The sequence below is a fragment of the Pteropus medius genome, unplaced genomic scaffold (genome assembly GCF_902729225.1).
Source record: "Pteropus medius unplaced genomic scaffold, Ma_sr-lr_union100, whole genome shotgun sequence".
Taxonomy (NCBI): Eukaryota; Metazoa; Chordata; class Mammalia; order Chiroptera; family Pteropodidae; genus Pteropus; species Pteropus medius.
In genome coordinates this window covers 11,122,575-11,133,079 of record NW_024349802.1, presented here as the reverse complement: position 1 = coordinate 11,133,079, position 10,505 = coordinate 11,122,575, and the positions used below count along the sequence as shown (strand labels likewise).

Below are 10,505 nucleotides of genomic sequence, written 5' to 3'. Positions count from 1 at the left end.
CTTTTTAGTTTGATGTAGTCCCATTCATTTATTTTTGCTCTTACTTCCCTTGCCTTGGAGGTCAAATTCATAAAATCCTCTTTAAGTCCAAGGTCCTTGAGTTTAGTTCCTTCCTATGTTTTCTTCTATGCATTTTATTGTTTCAGGTCTCACATTCAGGTCCTTAATCCACTTTGAGTTAATTTTGGTGTGTGGTGATAGACAACAGTCTAGTTTCATTCTTTTGCAGGTGGCTTTCCAATTTTCCCAGCACCACTTATTGAAGAGACTTTCCTTTCTCCACTGTATATTTTTGGTGTTTTTGTCAAAATTATTTGCCCGTATTAATATGCGTTTACTTCTGGACTCTCGATTCTATTCCACTGGTCCGTGTGTCTGTTTTTCTGCCAATAGCATGTCGTTTTGATTACTGTCGCTTTATAGTATAATTTGAAGTCAGACAGAGTGATGCCTCCAGCCTCGTTCTCTTTTCTCAGGATAGCTTTGGCAATTTGGGGTCTTTTGTGCTTGCTGATGAAATTTTGATGGGGATTGCATTAAATCTGTATAATGCTTTCTTTAGGTAATAAAGTCATTTTAACTATGTTGATTCTTCCAATCCAAGAACACAGAATATCTTTCCATTTCTTTGTATCTTCTTTGATTTCTTTTAATAGGGTCTTATAGTTTTCATTATATAGGTCCTTCACTTGTTTCATTAGATTTATTCCTAGGTATTTTATTCTTTTTGGTGCAATTGCAAAAGGAATTATTTTTTCCACTCCTTTTTCTGACACTTTATTATTAGAGTATAGGAAAGCTATGAATTTTTGAACATTGATTTTCTATCCAGAAACTTTACTGTATTTGCTTATTATTTCTAGTAGTGTTCTTGTGGAGTCTTTAGGGGTTTCTATATAGAGAATCATATCATCTGCAGATAGTGACAGTTTGACTTCTTCGTTTCCTATTTGGATGCCTTTTATATCTTTCTCTTGTCTGATTGCACTCACTACGACCTCCAATGTTGTATTGAGTAACAGTGGCAATAGTGGACAGCCTTGCCTTGTTCCTGATCTTAGAGGGAAGGTTTTTAGTTTTTTAGTATAATGTTGGCTTAGGGTTTGTCATATATGACCTTTATTATGTTACAGTACTTTCCTTCTGTACCAATTCTGTTAAGTGTTTTGATCATAAATGGATGCTGTATCTTGTCAAAGGTTTTTTTCTACATCTAGTGACATGATCATATGATTCTTATTTTTTAATTTGTTTATGTGGTATATCACATTAATCGATTTGTGTATGTTGAACCATCCCTGTGCCCCTGGGATGAAGCCCACTTGATCATGCTGTATAATCTTTTTAATATGTTGCTGTATTTGGTTCGCTAGTATCTTATTTAGGATTTTTGCATCTGTGTTCATGAGAGATATCGGTCTGTAGTTTTCTTTTTTTGTGTTATCTTTACCAGGTTTTGGTATCAAGGTAATATTGGCCTCATAAAATGAGTTGGGAAGTATTGCTTCCTCTTTGACTTTTTGGAAGAGTTTGAGGAGAATAGATATTAAATCTTTGAATGTTTGGTAGACTTCACTGGTGAAGCCATCTGGTCCTGGACTTTTACTTTTTGGTAGTTTTTTGATGATTGTTTCAATTTCCATATTGCTGATCAGTCATTTTAGATTTTCCGGTTCTTCTTGATTCAGTCTAGGAAAGTTGTATTGTTCTAAGTACTGGTCCATTTCTTCTAGGATATTAAATTTGGTGTTATATGCTTTTTCATAGTATTCTTGTATGATCCTTTGTATTTCTGCGATGTCGTCGTAATTTCTCCTCTTTCATCCCTGATTTTGTTTATTTTTGTCCTTTCTCTTTTTCTTTAGTGAGTCTGGCGAAGGGTTTGTCGATTTTATTGACCTCAAAGAACCAGCTCTCTGCCGCATTTATTTTTTCTATCGTTTTTTGTTGTTGTTTTCAATTTCATTTATTTCTGCTCTAATTTTGGTGATTTCTTTCCTTCTGCTGACTTTAGGCTTCATTTGTTCTTCTTTTTCTAGTTTTTTAAGATGAAGCATTAGGTTGTTTATTTGGGCTCATTCTTGTTTTTGGAGATAGGCCTGTAAGAACTTTCCTCTTATGACCGCTTTTGCCATGTCCTGAAAGTTTTGATACGTTGTACTATCATTATCATTTGTTTCTATGTATCTCTTGATCTCTGTTTTTATTTCTTCTCTGACCTAGTTATTCTTCAGTAGTATGTTGTTGGATCTCCATGTATTTGTGGTTCTTCCTGATTTCTTTCTGCAGTTGGTCTCTAGTTTCAAAGCATTATGATCAGAGAATATGGTTGGTATGATTTCAACCCTTTTATATTTCTTGAGGCTATCTCTGTGTCCCAGTGTGTGGTCAATCCTTGAGAACGTTCCACGTGCACTAGAGAAGAATGTATAAGCTGCTGTTTTGGGATGGAAGGCTCTGTAAATGTCAATTATGTCCAGTTGATCTAATGTGTCATTTAAGGATGTTATTTCCTTATCGATTTTCTGTTTGGATAATCTGTCCATATCTGACAGTGGGGTATTTAGGTCCCCTACTATGATAGTGTTTTGGTCTGTTTCTTCCTTTAGTTCTGTTAGTAATTGCTTTACATATTTTGGGGCTCTCTGATTGGGAACATAGATATTAATAAAAGTTATATCTTCTTGGTGCATGATTCCCTTTCTCATTATGAAGTTTCCCTCAGTATCTTTCTTTACCTTTTTTATTTTGAAGTCTATTTTGTTCGATATTAGTATTGCTACTCCCGCTTTTCTCTGAATGCCATTTGCTTGAAACATCATTTTCTACCCTTTCACTTTGAGTCTATATTTGTTTATGGCGCTGAGATGTGTCTCTGGAGGCAGCATATAGTTGGGTTTTGTTTTTTGATCCAATCTGCAACTCTGTGCCTTTTTATTGGTGATTCAGTCCATTTACACGTAGGGTGGTTATTGAAATATGAGGTCTTCTTATAGCCATTTTATCTCTTGCTTTCTGGTAGCTCGGTGTTTCCATTGCATCCTTGTCCTTGTGTTTTTGTTTTCTTTATTTTGGTTGGGTTTTGTGGGTTCTTCCTCTGGTCCTTCTTGTCGTATGTTATATACTTCGTTTCTAAATCTTTGGCCTGTGGTTACCTACAAATATGAAAAGGATAGTTATATCTACACAGTCGTCCATTTTCTTCTGCATGTGCCTCATCTCCATTCCCCTTTGCAAATTTGGATCTTTGAATCCTCCCCTTTTCAGTCATTGTTGTCTCAATTTGTCCTTATGTATGCTGAACATTCATTACTATTTTGCTATAGTAAATCTCTTCTTCTTGTTTAAGCTTATAATGCCCTGTTCATAGTAAGGGTTGCACTCCTCTGCTTTTATCAGCCTGCTAGTCACCTTACTCCTAATTATGTGTGTGTGTGTGTGTGTGTGTGTGTGTGTGTGTGTGTGTGTGTGATTTCCATTTAGGTGAGGCCGACCTCTTTCAGAATTTCCTGTAGTGCAGGCCTCGTAGTGGAGAATTCCCTCAATTTTTGTATGTCTGGAAAAGTCTTAATTTCTCCTTCATATCTAAAGGAGATTTCAGCTGGATACATTTTTCTAGGCTGGTAGTTCCTTTTATTTAATGTTTGAATGATTCCATTCCTTTCTGGCTTGTAAGGTTTGTGCTAAGAAGTCCGACAATAATCTAATGGGTTTTCCTGTGTAGATTACCGTCTTCTTTTCCCTGGTTGTCCTGAGAATTCTTTCTTTGTTATTGATTTTTGATCATTTTAATACAATGTGTCTTGGTGAAGGTCTTTTGGGGTTGATATAATGGGATGTTCTTTTGACTTTTTGAAATCCAAGCTCCAGCTCATTCCTGTGGTAGCTCTTGTGCACAGATCTCATGCTCACACATGCTGGTGTGCAGTTTGGGTGGTTTTGTTGAGTTTTAGATGTTCAGCTTATTGTTGTTTCAAGGGGAGAGATCTGAGGACATTTCTCACCCTGCTATGTTTCTGACATCACTCAGTAAAGACTTTTTTGAATTTCTTATATTCATAAAGCTTCTCAGCAATATGAATTCTCTAATAAATAATAAAGACTGAATTAAGTCTAAATATCTTCCCAAATTTCTTATATTAATCAAGTATCTCACCAGTATAAATCCTCTGATATTGAATAACTTGTCTATACACAATAAAAGCTTTCCCACATATCTTATATTCATAAAGATTATCATTAGTACAATTTTTCTGGCTTGAAGAAAGAACTCGATTAAGTCTAAAGACCTTTTCACATTCTTTATAGTCCTATAATTTCTCATCTGTATGAATTCTCTGATGTTGATGAACTTGTCCACACACAGTATAGGCTGATATTCATATCTTACATTAATGAAATTTATCACCAGTATGAATTCTCTGGTTTGAAGAAATAACTCAATCAGGTCTAAAGGCCTTTCCATGCTCTTTATATTCCTATGATTTCTCACATGTATGAATACTCTGATGTGAATAATTGTCCAAATACAATGAAGGCTTTATTGCATTTCTAATATTCATAAAGTACCTCACCAGTATGAGTTCTCTAATATATAGTAAGAACTGAATTAAGCCTAAACATTTTTCCACATTTCTTAGATTCATCAGGTTTTTCATCAGTATAAATTATTGATGTTAAGTGCCTTGTCCACATACAATAAAGGCTTTCCTACATTACTAATATTCACAAAGTTTCTCATCATTATAAGTTTTCAGTATTAAGTAACTTGTCCATACGAGTCCTACTAATTACTAATATTTATAAAGTTTATCATCAGTATGAATTCTCTGGTTTTCAGAAAGAACTCAATTAGTTCTAAAAGCATTCCCATATTTTTATATTCACAGGAGTGCTCACCAGTGTGACTTTTTGGTGTTCACTAAATTATCCACATAAATAGTGAATTTCTCACAGTCCTGAATTCATAAAATTTCTCAACAGTATGAATTCTCTATGATATTGTAGGGACCAAATTAAATTTAAACACCTTTTCACATTCCTTACATTCATTGTGTTTTTAAGCAGTATGAGTTCTCTGATGTTGAGTAAATTAATATCCGTTATCAAGTCACATTCTTTATGACCACACCATTTCTAATTAGAACAAATTTTCTCTCAGTTTTTGAAAAAGACTGGATTTATTATGTTGTTTACACAGAGTTTCTGTCTATTATGAATTATGTGTTATAAAATTAGAGAATGTCTGTAAGTGGTCATTTTTATAGATTATAATTTGGGTAAAAAAATTCCTTTGAGATATCTGACACCTCTCAAGCATGCTCTCACGCTTTCGCTTGTTTCTAAAAATAGAGGCCTTAAAGTCAAGTGTATTACTTCTTAATCTGATTCTTCAGTTCCTAGATTACATATTTAGTGTCCACTCTCCTTAATTCTTAGTCCAAAGGTTGTTGTGGCATTGGAATAAGCTCCGGAACTAGGATGATATATCTCTAACAGCATTCTCAGAAGAACTAGTTTTATTAGTAAGCTTACTACTTACAACCTTCCAATAATCTTGTAAGCATACAATTTCCCGTATTAATATTCTGCAATTGTTGGATTCTGGCCCTGAACACTTATATTATTCTCAATCTATATAAATAAACTAAATCGACTATATAAATAAATAAACTAAAAGATAAAAATCAAATAATGCAGAAAATATTTTGTATTGATTTCCTAGGGCTGCTGTAACAAATTACCAAAAACTTAATGGCTAAAACAAAAGAAATTTATTCTCTCACAGTTCTATGACCAGATTATGATATCAAGATGTTAGCAGTGCTTCACTCCCTACAAGGCCTCTAGGGGAGAATCTGTTCCTTACCTCTTCCTCGTGGCTGAATCACTCCCTTCATCTTCATGTGGGTCTCTCCGCTTCACCCTGTTTTCTTCTCTCTCTTATAAGGACACTTGATATTGAATTTAGGAATTATCCTGAATCCTAACTCAGGTTGTTCTCATTATAAGATTATTAATTTAATTACATCTGCAAAGACTCTTTCAAAATAAGGTAACATTCAGAAGGTCTAAATATTTAGACATGGTTCTATGTTTAGTGGGGCCACCATTTGACCCACTATAGCATTCACTAAAGTTCAATACACAATTCTGACTTTAAAAACTCTTAGGAACAATTCTTTACTTGGAGAAATATGTATTAAAAACCTACCATGGGAATTATACTTGATACATAAATTTTACATGCATTTTCTTTAAGATTGAGAATAATATAAGAAAACTAGCCATCACTTCTACTGTTTAACATAGTACTGAAGGTCCTGGCCATATTACTGTAAAAGAAAAAAAATGAAAGAAAAAGGAAGAGCTAAAACTATCATTTTTTGCTATTGATGTAATAATCTATCTAGAAAAATAAACATAAGCAAAAGACAAGTTATAAAACTAATAAGATATATCCTTGTCCACATACAATAAAAGCTTTATAGTTTTCTATAATGAAGATCAACTCTAAAATATTAATAGTACTTTACTACATTATTGATAAGTAGAAAACATTAAAAATATACCATTCACAATATCAAAAAAAGCTATAAAGCATTTAGGAATTAACTAAGACTATACAAGAAAAATATAATTCATTTTTAAAGTATAGAGAAGATTATAAATAGAGAAACATTCTGTGCTCAGATGCCACTGATTAATAGAACAATCTCTCTTTTCCATCTTGCACGATGGAAGGTGAAAAAGCTGAGAAGCTGGACATTAAGGAGAAGAAGCCTGAAGCCAAGAAGGCTGACGCTGGTGGCAAGGTTAAGAAGGATAACCTCAAGGCCAAAACGCCTAAGAAGGGGAAACCACACTGCAGCCGGAACCCTGTCCTGGTCAGAGAAATTGTCAGGTATTCCTAATTGGCCACATATTCCAGAAAGGCCATGTATAAGAGGAAGTATTCAGCAGCTAAATCCAGGATTGAAAAGAAAAGAAGGAAAAGGTTCTTGCTAGAGTCACAGAACCAGTTGGTGGCAACAAGAATGGTGGCACCTGAGTGGTTAAACTTCACAAAATGCTTAGATATTATCCTACCGAAGATGCGCCCCAAAAGCTGTTGAGCCATAGCAAGAAATCTTTCAGTCAGCATTTGAGAAAACTTCAGGCTAGCATCACCCCTGAACATTCTGATCATCCTCACTGGGCATCACAGACGCAAGAGGGTGGTTTTCCTGAAGCAGCTGAGCAGTGGCTTACTACCTGTGACTGGACCTCTGTCCCGCAATCGAGTTCCTCTACGAAGAGCACACCAGAAATTTGTCTTTGCCACCTCCACCAAAATTGACATCAGAAGTGTGAAAATCCCCAAACATCTCACTGACGCCTACTTCAAGAAGAAGAAGCTGCCCAAGCCCAGACACCAGGAGAGTGAGATCTTCAACAAACAAAAAGAGAAATACAAGATTACAGAGCAGCACAAGGTTGATCAGAAAGCTGTGGACTCGCAAATTCTGCCAAAAATCAAAGCTGTTCCTCAGCTCCAGGTCTACCTCCACTCTATTTGTTCTCACAAATGAGTTTTATCCTCACAAACTGGTGTTCTAAGAAAGAAAGAAAGAAAGAAAGGAAGAAAGAGAGAGAGAGAGAGAGAGAGAGAGAGAGAGAGAAAGAGAGAAAGAAAGAAAGAAAGAGAAAGAAAGAAAGAAAGAAAGAAAGAAAGAAAGAAAGAAAGAAAGAAAGAAAGAAAGAAAGAAAGAAAGAAGAAAAGAAAGAAAGAAAAGAAAGAAAGAAAGAAAGAAAGAAAGAAAGAAAGAAAGAAAGAAAGAAAGAAAGCAAAAGAAAAGAAAGAAGAGGGAGGGAGGGGAGGGAAAGGAAAGAAGGAAGAAGGAAGGAAGGAAGGAAGTGAAGGAAGGAAGGAAGGAAGGAAGGAAGGAAGGAAGGAAGGAAGATCTCACGAAATTAATCCATAAATTAAAAATCATTGACATAAAAATTCCAGTTGATTTTTTTAAGGCAACTAGATATTCTTAATCTAAAATTTAACAGAAGAAAAAGATCAATGAATTTTAAATCAACACAATAAATGAAAATTGGCTTGTGTGATTATGGAAGTTGAGAAGTTTTAAGATCTGCAGCCTGAAGACCTGAGAACCAGGAGAGCTGCTGATGATGTGAGTTCCAGTCTGACTCTGAAGGCAGAAAAAAATTAATGTTATCGGAGACTGGATTAAACATGGTGGCCTGAGTGACGTTCCCAGATCTCTCTCCTTGAAACAACAATAGCTGAAGATCTAAAATTCAACAAAAAACACCCAAACTGCACATGAGCACATCTGAGCATGGGATCTGCACATAAGAACTACCACAGGTCAGAACCCCAGGTGTCGGGCGGTGGGCTGGGAGAAATAAAGAAGCTGCCTCTCACAGCCTCAGGAGCTCCCTGAAGGAGGAAGGGGAGGGGAGAAGGTGCATGACTTCCCTGAATAGCCCCGCCTGGGAGTACTGTGAGCTCCACGTGGCCATAGGCAGGGCCCAGTTATCAGGGCAGAAAGCAGAGAAGCAGGATGGCAGAGAAACAACAGTTGAATTTTACCGGCCACAGTTGCAAAACCGAGGCTGAGCCACAGCCCCCATCCCCCAACACAAGGCCCCTTCCCCCATATTCTCAGAGACTGAACGCCAGGGATCCAAGAGGAATCTGAGCAAACGCTACCGAAACTGTCACTAACACTGACAGGAACTGAGACTGAGGGTAGCAAGCATGATTAAACATCTATAAGGGAAATAAAAGACATTATTAACACTTTATATAAAGCAGAGACCCAAGAGGCTTAGACGCCACCTCTTAGAAACCAAAAGGAAAACACTTTATTTGCAATAGGCTACAAACCATTACATAATAAATATTCTTTCTGGGGGAAAAAAAAAAAGCGGAACACAATTTCATTAATGCCCAGGCAGAGAAATAGTCCATTAAACACTATGAACAACCAAGGTGACAAGGCAGCTCAGAAAGAAAGTGAAAAATCTCCAGAAAATAAGCTTACCGACATAGAAATATACGACTTAAATGATAGAGAATTCAAGATGGTACTTCTGAAAAAACTCAGCGAGATCCAAAATGAATCATGTCAACATTTTCAGGAATTGAAAAAACAACTAGATGATCAGAATGAATTCTTTAGCAAAGAGATTGAAACCCTCAAAAAGAACCAAATAGACCTTCTGGAGATAAAGAGCACACTGCAAGAGATGAAAAATGAAATAACAAGCTTGGGAAATAGAGTCAACCAAATGGAGGAAAGGATTGGTAATATTGAAGACAGAAATCTAGAAATAAATCAGAAGGAAGAAGAGAGAAACCAAAGAATGAAAAATAATTAAAGAGAAATACAAGAACTAGCTGATACCATCAGGAGAGGAAACATAAGAATAAAGGGCATTATCGAAGGCGAGGAAAAGGAACAGGGATTAGAAAGCATTTTCAGACAAATAGTTGATGAGAATTTCCCAAAGCTAAGGAATGAGCTAGAGCTTGGAATTCAAGAAGTCAACAGAACACCCAATTAACTCAACCCAAAAAGGCCTTCACCAAGCTACATTATATTAAAATTATCAAAAACCAATGACAAAGATAATTCTCACGGCAGCCAAGGAGAAGAAAACGGTAACGTATAAAGGAAAATCCATTAGATTATCCTCGGACTTCTCAGTGCAAATCTTACAAGCCAGAAAGGAATGGAATCATATATTTAAACTATTAAGTTAAAGGAACTACCAGCCTAGAATAATGATCCAGCTAAGCTCTCCTTTAGATATGAAGGAGAAATTAAGACTTTTCCAGACATACAAAAATTGAGGGAATTCTCCACTACGAGGCTCTAGATTTTCCCTCTGCCTGGAATATGTTCCCCCAGAACATTCCTTGGCTAATTCTCTCACCTACTTCAAGTCTTTAATTAAATTTAACTTCTTCACGATACCTACCATGATTATACAATTTAGCTATTTAATATTTCAAATATACCTCCCATTCCTCACAGATTTTTTATCCTTTCTTTGTGCCAAAGCACATATTATCTTCACCTTATTAAATATACTTCACTTATTATTTTATTTGTTGTTTTCCTCTCCTTCACATAATATAAATTCCTCAGTCATTAGGCTTTTTGTCTATTCTGTTCAGTGATATATACCCATTGCCTAAAAGGATGCCTAGTACATAATAGATGCTAAATACACATCTGTTGATGAAAAAAGTTATTATAATAAAATTTATATATTAGTTTTGGCCTGAGATTTAAAAGAAAGTGAACCAAGAATGACTCAACAATTTGTTGCTTCAGCAACAAAGACAATAAAGTTGCCTTCAAATAGGCAAGACTGTGAGAAGAGCAGATTTGTGGGAGAAAAATCAAATATGTGATCCAGGTATATTAAGTTATATATGTATGTCAATCATTGCTAGTGGAACTGTCTAGTATGCAGTTGGATGTATGAATCTTCACTTT

At 35.6% G+C, this 10,505-nt stretch overlaps 1 pseudogene; it reads left to right on the top strand.

Annotated features, from left to right (window-relative positions):
- Positions 1-6,737: 6,737 nt before the first annotated feature.
- LOC120581157 (60S ribosomal protein L6-like) lies at positions 6,738-7,599 on the top strand (annotated as a pseudogene).
- The last annotated feature ends 2,906 nt before the right edge of the window (positions 7,600-10,505 follow it).